Here is a 24,943-nt window from a genome sequence, read left to right as displayed (position 1 = left end):
AGTTGTCGGATCGAGAATGGTTGGGCTGACTGCCTGTCTCACCTAAGTGAGCGTTAGTGTATGAATTGCAGGCCGACCCTCGGAAACTTCTGAGCGCCGTTGGGTGTACTGCCTTTTCTTATTTGTTCTTGTTGTTTGTATTTGTATGGCTTCTAGCCGATTTTTAAATTAAGGTTTTGCCATTAAGGCGTAAGACTGTTTGGGCCTTCAGCCTAGAACTATTTTAAGTAAGGCCCTTGGCCTTTTTAAAATTTTGATTTTGTTGACTCTTACGTGATGGGCTTTCAGCCGATTTTTAATCAAAGTAGTTTTGCTCTTAAGGTGTCAGACTGTTTGGGCCTTCAGACTAATTAAAGATCTTGTTTAAGGTAAGGCCTTTGGCCTTTTAAAATTTTATTTTGGTTTGAGTCTTAAGTGATTGGCCTTCAGCCGAATTTTAAATAAAAGTTTTTGCTCTTGACCTTCAGCCTAATTAAAAAAACTATTTTAAGATATGGCCTTTGCCTTTTAAAAATATAATTTTGGTTTGAGTTTTAAGAGATAAGCCTTCACCCGATTTTTTAAAATTAAAATTGTTTTGCTCTTAAAGTATAAGATTTTTTGGGCCTTCAGTCTAAGTGAAAGAAATGATTGAAGGCTTCCTGCCTTTTAAATTTCCGGTTTTGCTTTGAGTGTTTAGTTATTGGATTTTAAATTAAAGTGGTCTTGCCCTTAAGGCATGAGATTTGATGGCGTATTCAGCCGGTTATTAAGTTCCAAAAATTAATGCTGTGTTTTTTTAAATATTCTTGGCTCTTGTAATATTTGGTCCCAAAAATAAAGTTGTATGTTCGAGTGCAACTGACAGCCGCTTATTTTGGGCCCCTTTCCACAATTTTAGCTATCTGTCCTGTCCTGCGGGTTTAGCAGGGCATCTCAGAGTGGATACTCGGCGTTCATTTTATTACGACATAGATAAGAATTGACTTTTACAGCTCATTCCGATAGGAATGTCACGAGTATTTACAACTGCGTCTGAACGTTAACTTATCATTCGATACAGACGAATTACAAGTCTATTTACTTAGAGTAACTTTAACATCACTTATAGTTGTACCTAATACATTGATTACACAGCTGTCCTACTAGAAGACGTTGCTGCCGTCTTATTCGATAATCGCGGACTGGGCAGGGCGGTTCTGTGCTCGGACGTTAGGTAGACGAGCGGTTGCGGCAGCGTAGCGAAATGTTTGTGGGGGTGGCTAGGTCAGTGTTCCTCATTCGTTGATGCGGCTTACAGTGACTGTTGTTTCTTGTGGTTCCTTTAGGAAGTACCAACATCGTTTTGGCACCTCGTTCTTTGGACGATACCATACTATCGGCTCTCAAAACATGTGCCTTCCCTCCCAACTCATGCTGTATACAGATGTCTGTGTCATTAGTTAGTACCCTCATGGAATCGTCCAAGATTCACAGTTCTGCAGTTTTTATGTTGACAACGTCTCCATGTTTTACAGTTTTACATGCAGAGAACATACTTTGCACTATTATGAAACATTAGCTCTTTTGAGAGTTCTTCTTGTGTAAATCTGCGCTTCTGTCAGAAACAGTATGAAACAAATATAATTTGAGTACTTTGTCATAACCGTAAAACTTGGGTCGAGCCAAAGCTCGAACAGAGACGCCTTCTTTTCTCAGGTGATGCACTCCCATTCAGCCACCTGGCTGCATCTTACAGATAAGCTCCAAGTCTCAACTTTATGATGACGATTTTCGTTAGGCTAACTTTTGGAAGATGAATTGTTATGATGGATCTGTTTGTACCCAGATTTACAAGATGTTACTGTTGTGATCTTCACTCGACAGATTTGTTTGATGCAGCATCTCACATTAGTTCACCCTGTGCGAACCTTGTCATCCCTCGATAACTACTGACGCCTACTTGCATCTGAACGTTCTTGCTGTATTCACGGTTAGAATTTGTAAGCTCCTCCCTCCCCAACGATTCCCCCCCCCCTCCCCCCCCCCCCCCCCGCACGCGCGCGTACACACGCACGCACACACGCACGCACTTCCCCATCGGTTACCAAACGTACTAGTTCTTGATGCCTCTGCACGTGTCCCATCAACCGAGTCCATCTTTTAGTCAGGTTGTGTCGTCAATTTCCTTTGTGCTCATTTCGATTCAGTACCTCCTCGTTTGATATACTGTCTACGATCTAATTTCCGTCGTTCTTACGTAGCACGAGATTTCAAAAGTTTCTATTCTCTTCTTGTCTGAACTGCTTACTGTCTGAGATTCACTTTCATAAAAGGCTAGACTCCAGATAAATACCTTCGGAAAATACTTCCCAACACTTAAATTATTGTCGGATGTTCATAAATTTCTCTTTTTTACAAATGTTTTTGTTGCTATTGTGTATTTTGCATCCTCTCTACTTTGGCCATCAGCAGTTAGTTTGCTGCCCAAATACAAAGCTAATCTTCTACTATTGGTGCCTCATTTCCTAATAGAATTTCCTCAGCATCGCCTAATTTCATTCGATTACATTGTATTAGCCTTGTTTTCCTTTTGTTGGCATTTTTCTTACAACCAAGACATCCATACCGTTAAACTGGTCTTCCATGTCTTTTGCCGTCTCTGAGAACTAGTGTCATCGGCAAACAAAGAAGCTTTCATTTTTTTCTCTCTAAAATTTAATTCCCTTTTCTAATTTCTCCTTGGTTTCCGTTATTGCTTGTTCAATGGACAGAATAGAATAACTTTGGGTATAGACTTCAAACCTGTAACCTCTCATTTACTGCTTCCCTTTCACGTCCTTCGGTTCCAATAACTGTAATCTGGTTTCTATACAAGCTATAAATGACCTGTCCCTCTCTTCCTTTTACCCCTGCTACCTTCAGAATTCCAAAGAGTGTATTCCAGTCAACAATGTCAAAAACTTCCTCTAATTCTACAAATGCTATAAGCGTATGTTCGCCTTTCTTCAATCTCTCTTCTAAGGTAAGTCGTGATGTCCGTATTGCATCGCGCGTTCCCTACAGTTCCCCAGAAACCGAAGCGATCTTTCCCGAAATAGGCTTCTACCAGCTTTTTTGATCTGCTGTAAATGATTCGTGTCAATATCTCGCACCCACACTTATTGAAATGATGGTTTGCTAGTATTCACACGTGTCAGCACCTGGTGTGCAAAATATATTAGGCAGACGAAATACCCTGAGATTTCAAAAACTATAAGAATTCCAACTGAGAAAAAGGCAGATGCTGCCGTTCAACTTCTCTTCCAAATCCTTTACTTTCTCTGACAGAATTACAATATGGCCAAACCTCAAATCCTTTATTCCTTCTCCATGAACTTTAATTCCTACTCCAAATTTTTCTTTTGTTTCCTTTACTACTTCCTCTATGTATGTATTGAATAACATCTGGGACAGTCTACAGCCCCATCTCATTCCCTTCTCAATCACTGCTTCCCTTTCATGCCCCCTCGACCCTTGTAACTGCCGTCTGATTTCTGTACAATTTGCAAATAGCCTTTCGCTCTCAGTATTTTATCCCTGATAGCTTCAGTTTTCATCCTGAAATACTTTAGCTGCACTCACTATTCTGTGTTTAAAATGCCAAAGTACGAATCCAAACGTTTGGGATTCAATGGTCGATTAGTCTTGATCTTATTCCATAATTTATCACTTTTTTCTGTCTCTGGGAATGATCTTTGTATGTGAAAAATTCCAAGTTGCAACATGGTTCTCAAGCCGCGTTGAACAATACAATGTTGAAACCAACCATCAATTTCGGGACAGCTTTAGTAAAAGTCATCAGAGATCAGTGGTATTGCTAGCTTACAAATAGCCTCTTACTGTTGAGTAACTTTCACGTCTGCGCTTTCTGCATGTGTCTGCATTACAGAGGTTAACACGAAAATCCACATCCACGTGCCCTGCGTTCGATTCCCGGTACTGCCAATGATTTTTTTTCTTGGTGGAAGAGCTGGCCCAAGCACTCATCCTGTGATGCCAATTCAGGAACTACCTGCTTGAGTGGTAGTGGATTCAATATGATGGTTGGTTGTAAAATGGCGCCATGGTCAAAATTTGCAGAACCGTCCCATCCCCAATTCTTGGTGGAAGAGCTGGCCCAAGCACTCATCCTGTGATGCCAATTCAGGAACTACCTGCTTGAGTGGTAGTGGATTCAATATGATGGTTGGTTGTAAAATGGCGCCACGGTCAAAATTTGCAGAACCGTCCCATCCCCAATTGTGCAGTAAATAACATTTGATTTGTTCAAAAAATGGTTCAAATGGCTCTGAGCACTATGGGACTTAACATCTGAGGTCATCAGTCCCCTAGACTTAGAACTGCGTAAACCTAACTAACCTAAGGACATCACACACATCCATGCCCGAGGCAGGATTCGAACCTGTGACCGTGACAGCAGTGCGGTTCTGGACTGAAGCGCCTAGAACCGTTCGGTCACAACGGCCGGCTTTGATTTGTTCGGTACGACTCCTGTTTATGATAATCGACCTACATCTATCAAGATCGAATCGTTTTGTCCGCGTGGAATGTTCTCAACTATTTTGTTCATTGCTGATGACTGATTCCACTAGATTTTTCATGAGTGGCTAACGATGTCAGAGGACGCAACAAGGTTGTTTGCTGTTAGGCTGTAATTATTGTTTGTTTTATTTCGGCCATTATGCCATTTTGACGCTTTAGTTGACGCCCGTGAACACAAACGACTTACCTCTTCAGTCACGAGCATATGATCGGTGAATGTAAAAGTTACGAATACTCATGTGTACAATTGGTACAAATACTTGTCGAAAGTTTTATGTTAACCCACCATTTGATGGTGGCTGCAGAGCTTGGTGGTTTGTGCTCATGAACGTAAACTACCGTTGAAAATGGCGTAATAACTCAAATTGACTAAAAGGGAAAATAATTACAACAGGGGGGAGAGAATAACATTTCAGCAATTTTGTATGGCTGTGGTAAGCACGAGTAGCAAAACGTTCGAAGTAATAGCAATCATAATGTACTTTAATGTATTGCACTCCAGTTGCTGGTGCACCGAAGCATTTATTTGTTATGGAATGCAAACACTCCAGCCAAATGTAGTTGTATGGTTAAGGAAGGTTGGTTTCAACATTGTAGTGTTCAACGGGACTTCAGAACCATGTTGCAACTTGGCATTTTTCACATTCAAAGATCATTCGCAGAATGCACAGTGTCTTGGAAGGATGATGTAAGATAAACATCGACTAAAGCAAAACAAGGATAACGGAATGTAGATGAATTAAATCAAGCGATACTAAAGAAATTAGATTAGGAAATGAGGCACTTAAAGTAGAGTATGGGAAAAAATAACGGATGATGGTCGAAGTAGAGAGGACATAAAATGTAGACCTGCAATGGCGAGCAAAGCTTTTCTGTGGAAGATAAATTTCTTAGCATCTAATATAGACTTCAGTGTTATGAAGTCTTTTCTGAAGGTATTTATCTGCAGTGTAGCCTTGTATGGAAGTGAAACATGGAGCGTAAACAGTTTAGACATGGAGAGAAATGTGGCACTACAAAAAATGCTGAAGATTAGGTGGGTAGATCACATAAAATGTGAGCAGGTACTTGATAGAGTTGGGGAGACAAGAAATTTGTGCTACAACTTGGCTAGAAGACATCGGTTAATAGAACACATTCTGGCACATCATTGGATCAGCAATTTAGCATTGGGTGGAAGTGTGTGCGGTAAAAATCATAGAGGGAGACCAAGAGAAGAATACGGCAAGCAGATTCAGATCGGTGTAGGATGCAGTAGTTATTCGGAGACGAAGAGGCTCGCACAGGATAGAATAGCATGGAAAGCTGCAACAAACCAGTCTTCGGACTGAAGACCACAACAAAATCATCAAATTGCAAGGTTTCTATCTGGAAAGAAGGACGGTAAATAAATACTAAGAAACTGTAATTTGTGGTAAAACAGTATAGCTCGTTTCTTTGAATTACTTAATAAGCAAGTAACGATAATATGTCGACAATCACCAAAAGTGTACGATGTAGGTAACTGGCAGCGACAAGTACGTCTTTGTAGAACTTTTCTCCATCAACACCATTATTTGGCAAGGTAATTTAGTATATGAGGATTAAAAGTAACCGTTCGTCTATACTTCATTTAAACGTGACCAGTTACGTTGATCCACTGCACCGTCATCAGACTCCTCTATTGTAATGGATGACGGTGAAGTGGATCACCGAAACTGGTAACATTTGGATGAAGAGGTTTGGATAGAGGGCTCAAGGTATTTCCATTAATTCCCAGCACTGAACAGCCGCAATCCCACTTTCCACCTGTAATTGAAGACGGGTGTACGAAAGCGAAGGTAATTTAGTTGTCATTTTTCAGTTGTCTACCGGTTGTAATTATTCATTATTTTTGTGTTTCGTTCTTGTTCGCACGTGCAGATTCTTCTATTAATTCTTATACAGACAAAACTCTCTGCATCCACACTCCATAATATTTTGTAACCTCCGCCACTCGCCTCTTCGCCCCACTAGTATTGTTTTCCTGAACTGTTCTTGAATAATGATTCCAGTAAGTCTACATATCGGACGTTATTTTCTATTTTAAGGTACACATTTATCTGTTTACACATGACAGACGCATTATCTCTTCTATCAATTGCATATTCTTCGACTAAAGCCAAATTGAAAATTATAAACTCAAATAATTACAAAATAATATGTATATTAAATATGCCAATTTCATCGAAAATTTTAGCATACCGTAAGAAATTTTACTTTTAGTCCTACGCCAGAAAGTTACATACGTTAACTGATTATTTGTTAGGTCCATTTTGAAATTCATTTTTAAATTGTGATGGATTTGTAATTTTTTTTGCTTTAAAAGCTAAATTTGGTTAATTGTATTTCTTAACAATAAAATTGAATTTGACAGCAGTGTTTGCATTCAGTTGCAAATAAAAATTGTGTGCTATCTGCAGTAATGTTATTAAAGTGCATTGCAATTGCTTTTATTTCCACAAAATGTTCGTAGATAGATTCAACGTAGTTATCCCTCTAAACATATATTCCAAAACATCTTTCCAGCAGACACTAAGATTAAAAAGAAAACAGTTATGGCCACTATGTTAATCACCTCAGGTCACTTTCCTCGGTATTATTTATTACTTTGAGGCAAACAGAACATTGCTAGGGAGAGTTTCATTTGGATACACCAATGCATTGTGCTGTGTACCAGTGTGTGACGCCGAGTGATTTGTGAAACAGCATCTCTGGAGCAGCGACAGTAGAGACGACGCCGTTATGTGTGTTTGGCTATTCCCTATGGAGGACCAGACATCAGGTGTTAGTATCAAAGACTCCCACAGACAGTTCTCACTTCTGCCTGTCGCCAAAGTTATGAGCAAACTGTCAGTGGACATTGCAGTGCATCAAATAAAGCCTCACTGCGAAGTGAAGCTAGCAGATTAATTTCGCCAATCAACCTGTTGGTATCATTTGATGTTATTTAATAGTGTCATATTTTCCAGCGCTAAAAGAAACACAAATTCGCCAGAAACTTTCTTTTTAAAAGCAGTCAATCCATGAGTAATGTTTAGTTTAGCGATATCTATAAAAGTTTAAGACCTGTTTTAACTCTATATTTTGACAGATCCCTTCTCCAATGTATTGTTATCAACGATGTACAGGGGAGTCAGAGGCCTTGGGTTAGATCCGTCACACCTGCAGGTGCAATGGATTTCTGGAAGTGGCAACAGAATCATTGGATGGTGGACTGCATCTATTAGAACCATATAATAAGCGGTAGAGGAAACAGGACTCTTAAATAAGATCTGGCATAGCGCAAGTGTGCAACTCAGTTGTACTGCCATTTGTTAATTAAGTTATCACTTTTATATCGAGTTACTGTTACAGTTTGGTGGAGATGCTACAAGAAATCCAACATCCATTAAAACACAATTTAATATTCGAAAAGTCGAAGTTCTTAATTACTTGATTAGCGTTTAAATGTAATTAGTTCTTCGTTTAATGTGAGTTTATTTTACCTGTATTATCGGGAAAGTTCACAGAGCATGCTTTAACTGATTTTTCTCGTCTACCTTAGCTCTGCGACACGCATTTATGATTCTGGTTTAAACTTTCCTTCCTTCTTTACTTCTACTTAACTGAGGGATAGTTTAATCAACTTCTGACAACTGCAACTACAGACAATCAAAAACTTGTTAAATATGCGGAAAAGCTTTAGTTCAAATGTACAACTGGAATATTTTTCAAATCTTCTAATGCTGGTGATACAACTTTCGAAATGATTCAGACGAAGGACCTATGAGCACAGCTGAGTTAGACGCATCACGTGGCTTGGGGTCGCCGTGACCACGTCGCCTTAGATATGGATAGCGCAGCTGAACTCCTTTGGGTAGTGTCTGGCAAATAGTGATCTCACTGCTGCGCGTGCTAACGATGCTCGCACTGTTTATTGTGCAGCCAGCTATCAGCGATTCTCGACATCCTTGGAACTGTTTGTCGCAGTTCCATTTACTACTTGCTCTACCATCTGAATGTCTCATTGCGGCTCACTGCAGCACTAGTCACCAGTGAAGCTTGCATATGCACTCAGAACATTCAGTTTTCTTTCATTTTGTATTTCTCCAATAAATGTTTGTTTTTTGAGTCATAAGACTTGCGGCGAAGTCTCGTGTACTCTGAACTCCCAGTATGAAGAAATGGTTGCAGCTTTGCAAAAAATCCTTGAACGAAAGCACCAGCTGTTGGATACGCAACTACAAAGACAACGTGTACGTGTACGTGTCGTGAAGGATAAATCCTACGGCGAACGATCATATTGTACTCAACAACTGTGACCTGATAGAGGGGACATACAGCAGCAGTCTTACACCGCCAACGTCCCCTTCCCACGCAGACCACCCAACCCCGTCCCTACTACATTCACAGGTGCTAGGTGGGCAGAAATAAAGTTGATCTTTGTAGACATTTAATTTTAGAGACGTGGTCATTACACGACATGTATGTTGAAGAAAATGGAATATTAGCTGACTCATTTTGGACGCCAGCTCTCGTAATCCATATGCATTAAAAATGAACATATATCTTTCCAAACCACTGGAACAATTTCAATCATACTTGGTACACATAAACATTGCTGTCGGTCAACAACCACTTTGGGGGTACAAACACCCTATCTATGAAAGGGGAGGGTTGAAAAAGCCCACGATAGATGAATTCCCCAGTAATGAGAGCACTTAGCGACTTGCAACAAATTTTACACATCATATCTTAAAGAAATCTTTTAATCGCTACAACCCGTAGAAAATGATGAAGAGAATAAACTTCATTGCTCGCTACTTTTCCGATGTTCATGCAGTAAAAGTACCATATGAGGGATGGCGATATAATTTATAACTTCTTTACTAATAACTATCTTCTCGACACATTTTTCACTGGATATGACTGCAAAATTATTTCGTTGTGCGACACTTAGTTCAGGAGATATGACGTCATAAACAATGAGATGCGTGAAAAACTGCCGTATCGCACATTATGTTTAACTTATTACATCTTTGTTACTAACTCTATTGGAAATAAATTTCTCAGACAGTATCCACATGTGTCGCCGGACGTACCTACACTGTTAAAACACTGTACCACACGCAGCTCAGGAGATACGACGGCACAAACATAAGGCGTAAGACCAGATGCAGTGTGGTACAGATGTGTACGGATAGCTATAAGTAAATACTTGTGCGACGTCGGGTTTCTCTGCTAGTTTTATGAATAAATCTGTCCTTGATGCACAACATCTCCCTTGTAAAGCCTCCCACGGTACTTTGTCGTGTAGTTCCGTGGCTGTGCCATGCTGACTTCTGATGAATCGTGCACCGCTTACTTTAGTCTTTTCTACCTCTTCCGTTAGTAAAACTTGATAAATATTCCAGACTGACGAACAATACTCAAGAATTAATCGAAGGGGGTCCTCTAAACGACGTTCTGGGTTTATACTTCCTGAGGCTTGATACAAATTACTGAGTAGAGCACCTGCCATCTTCTCAGTTATATTTATGTGCTTGGTGAGTTTTAAAACGCTCTGAACGGAAAATCCTATACAGGGTGGTCGGAAATCCCGTTACAAACTTCTAGGACATGTAGAGGGTAGTGAGTACAGAACATTTTGAATAGGAATCCATGTCCAGAATGGTATCGTTTCCGTTCTACGACAGTTTCATTTCAGATGTGTACCTCGTCAACGTCTGGTTAGGGCAGGGCCGGCCAGAAATACTGCACGCATGCAGTGCCCCTGCACATGTGCAACTTCCGGGTCACAGCGTGCATGCCGCAGCCGTCAGCGTTCATGTAGTGCATGTTCTACACACAGATGTCGCTTTATCCACCTGCTGGGATACTCTGTACCGGCGCATTCTAGTGCTCTTTTCCACAGCTTGCAAGCCAACCATGGGAAGGTATTTCGCGTATTAAGCATTTAAAATACTGTCACAGTCTACTCAATGAGACAGTTTAACCCAGTAAGACAAGTAATACTGTTAACAACCGTGGGTTTTATTAAGGCAGGTTGACTGACGACACGTAAATACGCGTAGTGTTTTTGATCTAGTATTTAAAGAGAGCACTTAGTGACTTCCAACGAACCTTATTCATGATTTCAAATAATATTAAACTAATGCAAGGTTTCCTATAAGTAATTCTCAGTGCCGTCAGTTACACCCACATAATTTCTGTCTCACTGACCTCTGAACAGAATGATAACCGCAGACCTCTCGATGATCACCTGTTATTTCAATACCATTATTGCTATATCTTTCATCAGTTCCGCCTGAAATGTGCATAATAACCGACAATTAGATGAATGTTATGTTTTATCGACTTCAGCTGAGCGTAGCCCTTCACACATTAAAAAACCCTAAATGTAAGTATACATTGGAGCAATCGGTTTAATGACCAATTTTCCTGATAATAATGTAACGTGGAGCAGGATGAGGCAATAATGCACAGTTAGTAAATAATAATTTTTCATTATGAAAAAAATAAATCCAAACATGTTTATCACTGGTCATGAGAAATGACATAGTTAATATCGGGCACAAAAGCACGGCTCATTGACAAACGCAAGCAGTTGCGAAGATTTTCATCACTTATGCTTGATCGAAACCTTGATTTATTCATTTTCATCACCGAGAAAAATCTTTCACGAACATATGTCGACCCGAACATGAACATAACTCTCGCGGCTTCTCGGTGCAGGCGTGGAAATTCTTGTTGTGAAAAATTTTCGTAGAATTCTTTTGTAATCCGCACTGCAAAGGAATTGTCCTTGAGTCTTGTATTGCACTGCAGGTCGATCTGTAGATCATTCGGAGCATCTTCAACTGACGAAGAGAACGATCGAGCAAAGAGGCGAATGACAGGAGACAAACTCGTAACATCTGTAAATCGTGCTCGAAATTGTTCCTTAATTTTTACAATTATTGACACGTATTCTTGAAATCTAGCACTTTCATGGACCAGTCCAAGAGTCAGGAAATGTGCAGCGTCTTCTGTCAATAGCTAGCTCTCCCAAAGCGCAAGTTTCCTCTCAAAGGCATTTACTTTTCCAGCATGTCAAAAATTAAATTTTCACCTTACAAACTGACGTTCAGGCTGTTCATGTGTGACGTAATGTTCACGAGAAATGCAAGTTCTGATATCCAGCAAGGGTCTTACAACATAGGTTCACATTTTCTCTTCTCATGTAAGAATGTTACAATGACCAAACGTAAATCAAAAAAATATTTTCAGCATTTTACCTCGACTGAGCCAGCGTACTTCGGTATAGTAAGGTATGTCGCCGTACTCCGCTCCTAATTCCTCCAAGAACCGCCGAAACTGGCGATGCGTAAGCCCATGTGTCTTCAGATAGTTTACAGTACGCACAACAATTTGCATGACGTTTGCTAACATTATACTGATTTTGCACAAAGCGCCTCTCGATGCAGAATGCAGTGCATTCCATACAACGTCTCGTCTGTGCGCCCTAGCTTTTGGCGCATCCGTGCTATGAGTCCTCTCTGATGGCCTTGCTTTGATGGTGCCCGATCTGTGGTCACTGAGACTAACCGATTCGAGTCCATACCGACACCATCAATCGCTTGCTCGACAGCTTAGAGTAAGTCTGCACTTCTAGTAGTCCCTTTCAAAGGTACTAAGTCCAAAACGTCCTCTGTTACACAAAGTGCGTTATCGACACCTCGTACGTGTATCACAGCCTGGGCTGTATCTGTAAGATCTGTTGCTTCATTGAGAGCAACAGAGAAAGCAAAGTATTTAGCCTTATTTATTAGCTGCCTGTGCACATCGCCGGCCATAACACTGATACGTCTTGTCACTGTTTGTTTGGATAGACTGGTTTCTTCAAACGTGCTAATGTTCGTGGGACACACAAGTTCAGCATCAATCAGACACCCTTTCACAAACTCCCCTTCAGAAAAGGGTTTCCAAGATTGTGCAATTCTTAAAGCGATTTTAAAAATTGCTCGCAGTAAAGATTTAGTGTGGTCATTCTGGAAAATTGAAAACAGTACATTGTACAGCGTACAGTAAAATAGACATAAATGTAACACAAGAAACAGAGTGTTCAAGAAGTATCAGTTACTTTGACGTACAGTAAAATCGAGTTGATGTCTCATCCACTTTCTTAAGGACATTTAATTTTGCTTGCCGTTCTTCACTGTTGAGTACACTGCACTCGTCTTTGTGATATGTATTGTAGTGTCTTTCAATTGAAAACTTACACTGGCTACCTATTATTGGGCGGCACAGCAAACACTGAGTTTTCACCAACGGATACAAAAAAGAATGGCAGTTCCCAGTCCTTTTTAAACGACTGAGAACATAGATCTCCCGTCCTTTGCTTTTTCACAGTACCTGCCATTTCTCAGTACTTCTCTGTTGAGGTTACGGTCACCAGGAGAAAACGAGACTGGGTATGTTGCGCTCTTGCTTGTACCACATAAACAGGGAAGTGGAGCCGCCACCGTTCATTTAGGACAAATGTATAACAACAGATGTGCAGCACTTCCGCACGTCTGCACACTGTGCAGCGTTTGGCCGGCCCTGGCTTAGGGCAAGAGAAACGTCTGAGTTCCCTGTCCTGGTATGCAACGGGGTAGACAGGATGACGTGTACTACGTCTAACGATCCCCACATGTCACTTATTGTCCGCTTTGCTGTGAGACCGAATTAATACCTGTGCATCACCGATAGAGGAAACATGGTGCAGTACACGTTTGCGAAATACACAGACATGCTCCTTGTGTATGGCGAAGCTGGAGGTAACGGAAGAGCTGCTGGTCGGCTGTATCACGAACTTTTTCCACACCGTCACACTCCATCGCACAAACTGTTTGTCCATGTTGCACAACGGCTACGAGAAACGGGAACCTTCACCGTGAGGAGGCACGACTGTGGTGCTCCACGGCGACGCCGCACTCCCGTATTTGATGGTGTACTGCGTCGCATTGAAAATAGCCCGTCAACGAGTTCGCGAACAACTGCGCATGCGATAGCTGTTCGTCACAGTACCGTCTTGGACGTCCATCATGAGCAACAATTACATCCGTACAACTTACAAAGGGTACGCGCTATGGGTCCAGCAGACTTTCCACAACACGTCGCCTTCTACATATGGTTCCTGCACCGTTGATCGACGCGCCCCTGTTTTCACGTAGCGTTCTCTTCACAGATGAAGCTAGGTTCACAAGGGATTGTGTTCAGAATGCTCGAAATAGCCATGTCTGGGCGGACGAAAACCCTCATGCCACGCATGTTCAGTGATTTCAAGACAGGTTTGGAATTAACGTGTGGGCAGCTATTCTGGACGGTCATGTGATTGGACCATACTTCCTTCCATCCATGCTCAAGAGTCCCGCATACTTTGTCTTCCTATGACACGTACTGGACCCGTTCTTGGAAGCTGTGCCATTGAATGTCTGTCAGGAAATGCGGTTTCAACATGATGGAGCACCACCTCACTTTTCACTGGCTGTCCTGAGACATCTCAACAGACGGTATGGTGAAAGATGGATAGGCTTTGGTGGTCCACCACGATCGCCGGATTTAACCCCTATAGACTACCTCTTGTGGGGTCGTATGAAGAGCCTAATTTATGAGACACCTGTAGAGACAGAGGAAATCTGCTGGCAGGAGTTCTGGCCGCTGCACAAGACATTGAAGAGACACCAGGTGGGATGGAGAGAGTGTACCAGAACATGCTTCGGAGTTACAACGCGTGTAACAACGTTGGTGGTCGCCACATCGAGCCGCTGTTGCAATGCATCGGTATGTTTCGGCTGGTGCCGTAGATGCTGGATTCTTGTTGTTGTCGATTAATGTAAACCATAAGGCGTAAGTTGTAACGCAAATGCGTAAGTAATAACGGAACGAGTGAGTATTCTTTTCAAATGGATTGCAACAATTGTACTGGGTCACGCCTAAGAACGTTCCTCGCGTGGGTGTGGATGAGATAATCATCTCCATTGAAACTGTCGTAGAACGGAAACCATACGTTTCTGGACATGGGTTCCTATTCAAAACGTTATGTACTCACTACCCTCTACATGTCCGCCGGCCGGAGTGGCCGAGCGGTTCTAGGCGCTTCAGTCTGGAACCGCGCGACCGCTACGGTCGCAGGTTCGAATCCTGCCTCGGGCATGGATGTGTGTGATGTCCTTAGTTAGTTAGGTTTAAGGAGTTCTAAGTTCTAGGGGTCTGATGACCTTAGCTGTTAAGTCCCATACTGCTCAGTGAATTTGAACCATCTACTTGTCCTAGAAGTCTGTAACGGGAATTTCCGACCACCCTGTATAACTGAAAGTTGTTACTGACTGCAGTAAATTGCCCTTTTATTTACCCACTGTGGGCGTAGGTAAGGGGGTTCAATAACATAGAAAGCAGCACGGTCACTACCAGCAATGTGCTGGCACAGCACTGAGCCAAGGCACCTGCTGGGCACCGTTGTTCACCAGCCACTCAGTGCCTGGCTAGTCACCGAACCCAAGAGCACTTTGGCACATTGCGACTTTGCAGCAGCAGCATCACAATGTGACAATCCGGCCAGGCAGGTCATCAAATTGATGGGCTATCAAGTCGACGTCCATCACAATGCCGTCTCCCACCATGAAGCCACTTTGCTCCACCATCATTTTGACAGGACTGCCTGCTAGTTGGGCCAGGCGTTGCCTAATTGTCCAAAGGTCGCACTTAGGTCCGTCTAGGCACTAAGATACTGCAGCTGAGCTCTTGCGAGCTCTTGCTAGCGCTTGCTAGCTCTTACTAGCTCCTGTTAGTGCCTGCTAGCGTCAGCTAGCTGCTGCCAGCACCTGCTAACTTTTGCTATCTCCTGCTAGGGCCTGCTAGCTCCTGCAAGCTTCTGCTGGCTCCTGTTGCTGCAAGCTGGTCATCTCTAATGTTAGCGTTAAATATCAGGCAAGACGTAGCTCGGGTGGATTAACACCGGCAAAGAGGTCATCCTGACCAAGAGAAGTCTACTAGTATCAAATGTAGGTTTTAATTTGAGGAAGAAATTTCTAAGAATGTACATTTTGAGCACAGCACAGCATTGTATCGTAGTGGGACATGGCTGTTAGGAAAACTGTAACAGAAAGAATCGAAGCCTTTGAGATATGGCGCTACAGAAGAAGGTTGAAGATTACGTGGATTGATAAGGTAAGGAATGAGGAAGTTCTCCAAAGAATAGGCGAGGAAGAGAACGTATGGAAAACAGTACAGAGGACAAGGGGCCGGGTGATGTGACAGTTGTTAAGACATCAAGGAATAACTTTCATGATGCTAGAGGATCTGCAGACAGTAAAAACTGCAGAGGAAGGCAGTGACTGGAATACATCCAGCATATAATTGAGGACGTACGCTGCAACTGATATTCTGATATGAAAAGATTGGCACAGACAGGAATTCGTGATAGGCTGCATCAAACTAGTCAGAAGACTGAAGACTCAAAAAAGAAAGCTCGACTGCTGGGCTATTGGCCTGTGGGTGAAGGCCCACCTTCCGGCGCCATCAGATGTCGCCTTTCCATATGAACTACTGGATTCATAAAGAGTTTGTACTGTCTTTGAACGGCTTCTGACTCACCCCATCCCACAATCCTCCACTAGATACTGCCGACACCCTCTCCAATTCGTTCGTGAGGTCCAGATATCAATAGACAGCACATAAAAAGTTGACACAGTGTTTCCTGACTTCCATAAGGTCATGGATAGAATTTTGCAATGTTACTTCTCAAAGAGAAACACATTTTCGAAATATGTGAATAAATATACAACAGACACAACTCAGCAACCCATTATTTATGGGGAGGAATCGTCAGAACCAGAATCAGTGGCCGCTGTGCCTCAACGAATGTCATAGGGTCGCTGCTAAACAACCATATAACTACAGATATTGTTCACCACGTCACTTACGTGCATGGTGGATAACGCCTGTAACTATAGAAGTCTGTTCGTAAAGGACGTAATTATCTACAGGAGTGTGACATCGACAACACTTTGTCACGAAATGTAGAGGAACTTGGAGATCATCAGTGTATGAACCAAAGATTGGCAACTGATCATTTGGCAGCTAGCTGCTAGGAAGTCAGTCCACTCGTACATTATTCGAATATTTCGTGTACGGGTATTATTCATACTAAGCGGAAGTGTGATTGTATTGGCAACTGATCATTTGGCAGCTAGCTGCTAGGAAGTCAGTCCACTCGTACGTTATTCGAATATTTCGTATACGGGTATTATTTATACTAAGCGAAAGTGTGATTGTATCCAAGACTTTCTGAGAGTCAAGAAAGACTGTGTCAAACTGTGCTCCATTATCTGTTGTCCCCTGGATCTCATGTGCAGAGAGAATATGCCAGGTTTCACATGACTGATGTTAGTGGAAACTATGTTGACACCTATATAGAAGTTGTTTGGTTTTCAGAAAAATCATCATACATGAGCACAATATGTGTCCACAACTGTACAAGAAAATGACGTTACTGATTTATGTCTCTTGCTCTGTGCAGCCGTCTAGCAGAGCTTCTTAGAGATTGGACCAACTGCAGTAGCTCGTGGGCAACCAAGACAAACGCGGAGTACAACAAACATTCCTTCTGGAAAGGCTTTTTGAGCAACTGCAAACTACACTGCCGAGCTGTCGACTGGCAACTTTACGTACATTTCTTTCGGCTGCGGTTTACTGCATTCCTGTTACACAGTGAACAAATTTATTCACGTGGTTGAGTTAGAGGCATTTGATCTCATTATCAAGCGAATGTGAATCATTATACATTCCAAGAAAGAAAGAAAAAACCAACAATCGACGCACCACGAAGGAGTTATACAAACTGGCCAAAAATTGGTATTCATACAGGTATGAACGAAAAATGCAAAACTGGAAACTTTGGCGCCTGATAGATGAATGACGCTGCAGCGCAATTTCACAGCGCAGCTGGCAAGGTTAGTAAACAGGGGACACGTCGACACTAGGTCATAAAGTGTTTGCGAATTTCATTCTATGGAGTCGGTTCAAATGGCTCTGAGCGCTATGGGACTTAACTTCTGCGGTCATCAGTCACCTAGAACTTAGAACTACTGAAACCTAACTAACCTAAGGACATCACACACATCAATGCCCGAGGCAGGATTCGAACCTGCGACCGTAACGGTCGCGCGGTTCCGACTGTAGCGCCTAGAACCGCTCGGCCACTCCGGCCGGCTATACAGTCAGTTGTACAGAAACTATGCCTAATAGACAGGCGTTTGTTCAATACAAGGAGGTGTCAGCATTTGAGAGAGGATGTGTAGTTGAGTCCACAGAAACCAATTAGAGTAATCGGCGAATCGTTCGAAATTTGATTAGGAGTGATGTCACTATTCGACGATCATGGAATTTGTGATTTATTAAGGACTTTTTCCGCTGTCACATCGTCGCTGTCGCCTACCTGCTAAATTTCAACCAGTATATTAAACGTCCTGATCAACTTTATTTTTCTTAGATCGAGGGCCTCTGTGGGCACAGTATAAACTGCAGTTATGTGAGTCTTCGGTGCGGAGTATCTTGTGGCGCTGGTTTCATCTGTGACCTTGTACAACGGAATTCGCTGGACACAGAGCTTCGTTAAGAAGGGTCACCGATTCCTCGTGTACCTGCAGATGATGTTGCACAAATGGCGGTTGCTTTTCCGTGCAGCCCAGGGCACGAACAAACAACTGCGTAACTATGCAGACAATGCCGTTCGTCACGCCATCGGCCACCACCACGTCCTGCCGTCACGTACGAGCAACCAGAATGTTGTTTACAGAGTGGTGAACTACGGTCATGGCGAAGGCCGTAAAACGAGAAGACAAACCAGTCAGAAACGCGTCACAGCCGTTCGCAGAAGCCTAAAGCGTTCTCTCAACGTCCTTTTCCTACGACGTTGGAAAGATTCCATAGAGGTATTGTGCTTCCATCTCGTGGCGGCTCTTTCACTCCACATGCGTGGCTAGCGTGTGCCTTTAGGCAATCGTTGTGCGACTACTGCCATAAAACTGGCCACGCTGGTCAAGAGTGCCAAGACAAAAATAGAGCAAGAGCTCAGGTTATAGAGTTTTTCCAAAGGCCGGTCGAGTCTGTCTCCACTCATTATTTCCCTGGCTTCCAGACGCCCCGCGGAATGTTTGCTGCTCCCGTTACATAATTTAAAAAATAATAAAATTCATTGAGATACGTGAGGAGTGGCAACCCCAATTCAGGAACGCGTGTTGAACCAGTTGGGAGCACCGCCCCGTTCTAACAGGAATCGTGGTTGGTCTTATTCCATAATCGGAAAACACCCAACCGGGGTAAATTTAAGTTGCCACACATGTCTCGTACAATAACAGTTACTTTTGTTAACCTTTTGCTAGCTTTTGTTTTACAGACGCAAGGAGCTGTTAACTTGATTGCGCCCACAGAATCCTTTCATTATGTCGACGGATTATGTCAGGAATCTGACTCATTATTCGTACGTCGTTTCTGGTCTGCTGCATATTACGCTATGTCCAGCAGCCGTTCTCAGATATTTTTGGGCACGCTCAGTACCATTCATCATCATCAGTTTTCCGCCAAGAGGCAGTTTTCACATGGTAGTTCTCCAGGCTGTCCGGCTGTCTGGTCCTCTGATGGTCCGGTGCTCTTCACACTTTTTAATGTTTCTCCTTTTCTCTATTGGTATCATAACTGTTACAAGGAAGTCCTCTGGCCACTCCCCTTTGTCATATATCTCCTTACAGAGGATGACTTGTTTGTTTTCTTGGCTTGTTTCCCAGACTCTTCAACAGTTCTGCTGGCAAATCATCAGTTCTACATGCCTTCCTATTCTTCATCTCCTACAGCGCCTTTTCTACATCTCCTTCCAAGATGGTGAATCCCTTTCCATCTTCCGGCACATATTGCTCTTCTTCAACATTAATTTCGCTTAGCATTTCATTCCCCTTATACAGACATTCAATATATTCTTTCCATATTTGAAAAAGATGGAAGAGCGGAGAAACTGGAAAAATGTAGAAACTGAAGAAGAAAAAGAGAGGTACAGGAAACTGAATAATGAATTAAGAAGAGAAACTGAAGAAGCTTGGGAAAAATGGATGAAACAGAAATGCGACGAAATAGATAAAATGGAGAAAGAGGGAAAGTATGAAATGATGCATAGACTGGCTAGTGAGAGTTTTTGAACGTAAAAGAAAGAAGAATAACATGGAAATAGAAAGAGCGGATGGTACTCTAGCAGAAGAACCACAGTGCCATTCGAAATTGGGGAAAAGGAACTCGAAAGGGCCAGCCGCTGTGGCCGAGCGGTTCTAGGCGTTTCAGTCCGAAACCACGCGGCTGCTACGGTCGCAGGTTCGAATCCTGCCTCTGGCATGGATGTGTGTGATGTCCTTAGATTAGTTAGGTTTACGTAGTTCTAAGCCTAGGGGACTGATGACCTCAGATGTTAAGTCCCATAGTGCTTAGAGCCATTTGAACCATTTTTTTGAACTCGGTAGATTACACGAAATGGAAGTTCCTGAATCCGTCTCTGCTAGTGACGCAACTACTCGTACGGGCAACGTTGTCACTAAAAGATTGAGCGTGTGTTTTGGACTACGTATGGATTTAAACATTTTACCACACGGTATCTGGCCAAAACATAGCACATCTTTCAGCTACACGAAGTTTATCATAAAGTCTAAGTTAGACCTCTCGAAATACTTGCAGGTGCCATTTGATGAGGCGTTCTGGCACCATACTGTGGTATACACGCCTTCTAGTCTACATAGATGTAAAAGCCTCCATAGACTTTTCATAGTTTTGTGAAATGGGTGACTCAGGATGCATCAAAAAGTGAAAGTTATCTAGATAACGCCATCCTCATATGCACAGATCTGTAGGATTAGTTAATCTACAAACAGTTTCCACATGCTATCAAGTGGCAGGTACAAAACATAACATTAAAATACTGCGATTTTTTCAGGTGAATACGCATCTTTCATACAAGACTGATTTGATTTCACAAGACTATATCTTCAAAAAGAAGACAGAAACTGGCAGTGGATTTTAACTTACACATTGGATTACACAGCTTTTGTTTTCGGAGGAACCACCCGATTATGCAAGGGTATATCTTCTACACACATGCACGAACAGCCTTGATACACTATTTGCAATCGTGTTTAAGAATAAAGTTTTCCATTGCCTTTCAGAAATGTTCAGTGTGCTCTTCACCGCACGCAAGACAAGCATCCAGATGATAAACTTGTCCTACGCTCTTGCGAGCATGACTGGATTTAATAGATTTACTGTTGCTGCTAAGTGGCGTCACTTCTACAAAAATTATTGGAACTGGAGGCACACAAAACGTGTGGTTGTCGGTAGTTGATGGATCGAGACACAGCATTGTTGTTACAGGTAGTCTGCGAAAACCAGATCATAGATATTGGCCATTGATGAATATTGTATACGATTGGAGTTAGCTCTCTCAGCGTCAGTTAAGGCCTGAAAATGTACTGAAGCGCTGTAGTAGGTAGCCATATAATAAATAATGTCGTAAGGACGGCTGTAGGTGTTCCATTTTATTACATAACTGAATAACCGAAGTACCTCAAACCTGCATTTGGAAGGGCGGACACACAAAAATATTCATTGAGTTTCATGGCTGCTTATTTTCTGTTCAAACTATCACTATGGTTTCTCTATATAGCCGTGAATAATAATTGTCATAGAAGATTAAAATACGGTTTCTGAAAATATCAGGATTTCATGACCGACGAGTATGCTCTGGTACAGTTGATTTTTTTGTTTTTGTTTTCCCTAGTCGGCAAAGACTTACGTTCTTTCAGTTTTGTATTTACGATTTTCCTGACAGTTCCAATGCAGATCTTTTCACAAGTACACGGCATCTTATATACTCCACTAGCGGATAGAGGAGAGCGTTTGTCCTTTACAGATCGGAGTGCTTGACATACTTTTTTCGTTGTTCTAAAAAGAGGTATGACTTCATGTTTCCGTAGAATCTTGACGAACTGATCAGTTACTTTTTTCGTAAAAGGGAGAGAAACCTCGTTCTTCCGTCACTGGCTGTAAGAACATGGTTTCTCTCCCTGGTTAGTAAAATTTAACTGATTCATCGCTGGATGTAATAACATGGATTTTCTCCCTTTTATCAAAAAAGTACCTGATCACGTCGGCAAGATTTTACAGAAACACGACCAGCTAAGAAAATATGTAAAGCGCTCCGATCTGTAAAGACAAACGACCTCCTCTGTCAGTCAGTGGAGGATATAACATACGGTGTACTTGCAGGAAGGTCTAAATTGGAACTACCAAGAGACTCTTGAATACAGGACTGAAAGAACGTAAAAGTCTTTGCCGACTAGGAGAAAAACAGAAAAATCAGCTTTAGCAGAGCATGCTTTTCAGTCATATAATTATGAATTGAAGTTTTCCGAAACTAAAATCTTATTTACTAAGACATACTATTACCCACGACTATACAGAGAGGCCATCGAAATATACAAAGATTGTGGTAGTTTTAACATAAAAGAGGAAGCCATGAAACTCGATGATATATGGATAGTGGATCTGCAGAATCGAGAGATAAGCTCTTTGATCCTTGACAGGAGACAATCGATAGTCAAATTTTATGTCTGACTCAGATTACAGGAGCGCTCTGGACGAAACGTCAGGAACCGAAAAATTTCTTAGAGCACGGAAGACTCAACAGCGAATCTGACGTCCGGCGTTGAAAGCTTTCATTGTATAAACAAATAGCGAGATCAGCAAACCTTGGAGCCAGTGGTGCAGTACGAGATCCGTACTCTCCTTACATTGTAGGATCAGTGGGCAGCACTCTCGAGAGAAATCACACCTCACGCTTGTACGTGAATCGTTTCTCTAGAAAAGGAGTGGAAAGGATTTTACCAGAGGAAAGGTGAAGGCCAGCACAAGGGCTGTGGTATGGGAGGGGAAATCGAGGGTAACAACATACACATCCATAGTTAAAAAATTTTAATCGGAAATCTATTTAACAATTGCCAAGCATAATTTGATATAGCAACCTTAACTCATTGCGTGTATTTATGATAATGAAATCTTTAGAAGTGTTTTTTAGATCTCACTCAGCTTGAACAATGTCATATATATTTAAGAACACTGTGTCACAAGGAGCTTTAACAAATCCCGAGATAGGTTCCGAATAATAGTATTTTAACTAAGATGTTTGCTTTACATATTTAGCAGTTATTAGGGTAATAAACATCTTGAACTGCTAGCAATTCCCTGAGTTAGTGCCAAAACGTACGGCTAACAAATAATGACTTTAAGAAAACTTCTGATTAAATTTATAATATCAAGAACACCAACATAAGTTAGTCACATCATTTTAGAAACAATCATTTCTCCAGACACACAACTGGCTAAAATTGTAAAAACATTCAATAACTGGCTAGTAATAATCTTCAGAGTTTAAAACGTGAGTAGATGAATTTCGTGCACTCGCACAGAATGTAAGAAAGTAGTGCCAGCCACTTATTTAAATGCAGTTCAATTGCCAAGTGGCAAGCAAATTGAGGCACTTTAACAGAAACCTTTAAAGATAATAACTTTAACAAAAGTATTATGTGCATAACTGAGCTCATAATCAAAGGCCAAGAGGGCAACCCGTTCTTCTTTGCAGAGTAATGTTACAAATACGGTTACTGCATTTGACGGTTTCCTTCCTCCATCAGCTGATAGGCCTAGACTATTTATATCGCCATGAACAGCTTGAATTGCATCCCCAACAACATGGAAGGAAAGGCGACCAATTACAGCAGCCGAAGAGTTCAAATGGTTCAAATGGCTCTAAGCACTATGAGACTTAACATCTGAGGTCATCAGTTCCCTAGACTTAGAACTACTTAAACCTAACTAACTTAAGGACATCACACACATCCATGCCCGAGGCAGGATTCGAACCTGCCACCGTAGCATCAGTGCGGTTCCGGACTGAAGCGCCTAGAACCGCTCGACCACGGCAGCCGGCTGCCGAGGAGTAATCCTCTAAAACAGACCAATTTTATAAAATTGCTAAGGAGCAATAGTGGGCTGCATGAAAAGCTTATATTGCTTAAAGTGGCGTTTGGCGTATGAGCCTTGACACAAGGTTAAACTTGGTCATCTGACAAGAATGAACGTACCAAGTTACTGCCAGTAAGCACTAACAAGGTTCAATGTGTGTAATTACACCAAGCACGACACGGCAAAGAAGCGTTTACCGTTGTGAATCTTCAGACTAGCCCATGTAATTCAGCTTATCAAGCTATACCACAAAGTCACATGCTAACCTATGCTTGATCCTACTACACTTGGGACATCTTTAACCAGTGTACACAGCTCCAAGCATTAAGCTCGATTCGTAAGAAACATCCACAACCAGCTTGTGATCCAACTCGCCACTTTGCGAAGATTCGTTCACTCAGATTTGTCCGAAGCGCAGAAGGCTCGCCGTTTTCAATCGCCGGAATTGGTCCCATCAGGCTGCGTACACGGTGTGCGGCGGCGCGGTTCCTTCCGTCCTTTTACGACGGACCTGCACCTACCTGTGAACATTGTCGCAGTAAATCATCCGTATGAAAGCCGAGTGAAACCTAATGTACTTCGACGTGAACCAGGCTGCAATTAAAGCCACTAATCTACGTTTCGGGAGAAACACGAAATGAAAGGTTGGAAATTTTGTCCTCAATTAATTTATTCTGAAACTTAGGTGAACAAGTATCACTGCCAAGCCCGTGCTAGTCTTAACACAGTCACTCATAATCGCTTTCACTCACGTTAGCAAGTTTATGGTGTTGTATTTCCCGAAAATGTAATAGCTACAAAAATACTGATTGTTTTTTATTGAGAATCCTCGCCAAATATTACGTCTGTCGGTACCAAATGCACTCAGTTTTTAGCCACCGACCTGCTCAATACGCCACGCGGAATATGTCTTTTCTCATCACAAAATTCACTTACAAATTCCGAAATTTCTACACGCCGATCGGAATAATCATGCCGTCCCTTTACAACACTTTTGACGTATGAAACACTGCTAGATCCGGCAACTTATCGTTTCCATCGGAACTACTACTACACACGTCCGATCTGCTTCATGGCTAGACTAAGACTCTTCTCTATAATACTCTGTCTTCTCTACTAGCAGAACAAAGGCGCGCGAAGAATATTGCTATACCATCGGTCAGTTTACTCAACAGCCAATAGCAAAACAACATTCTCCTGCGTCAATCCGCGCTTTTCATCCATAACCAATCGCAAAATAGTAAACCTCACGATTGCACTTTTTACCGACGTAATTATCTAATATACTGAACTTTTGTTTATGCATAAAGTTATTTACTAT

This window comes from Schistocerca piceifrons, chromosome 6, assembly GCF_021461385.2.
Source record: "Schistocerca piceifrons isolate TAMUIC-IGC-003096 chromosome 6, iqSchPice1.1, whole genome shotgun sequence".
In the NCBI taxonomy this organism is placed as follows: Eukaryota; Metazoa; Arthropoda; class Insecta; order Orthoptera; family Acrididae; genus Schistocerca; species Schistocerca piceifrons.
This window is presented reverse-complemented; position numbering follows the sequence as displayed.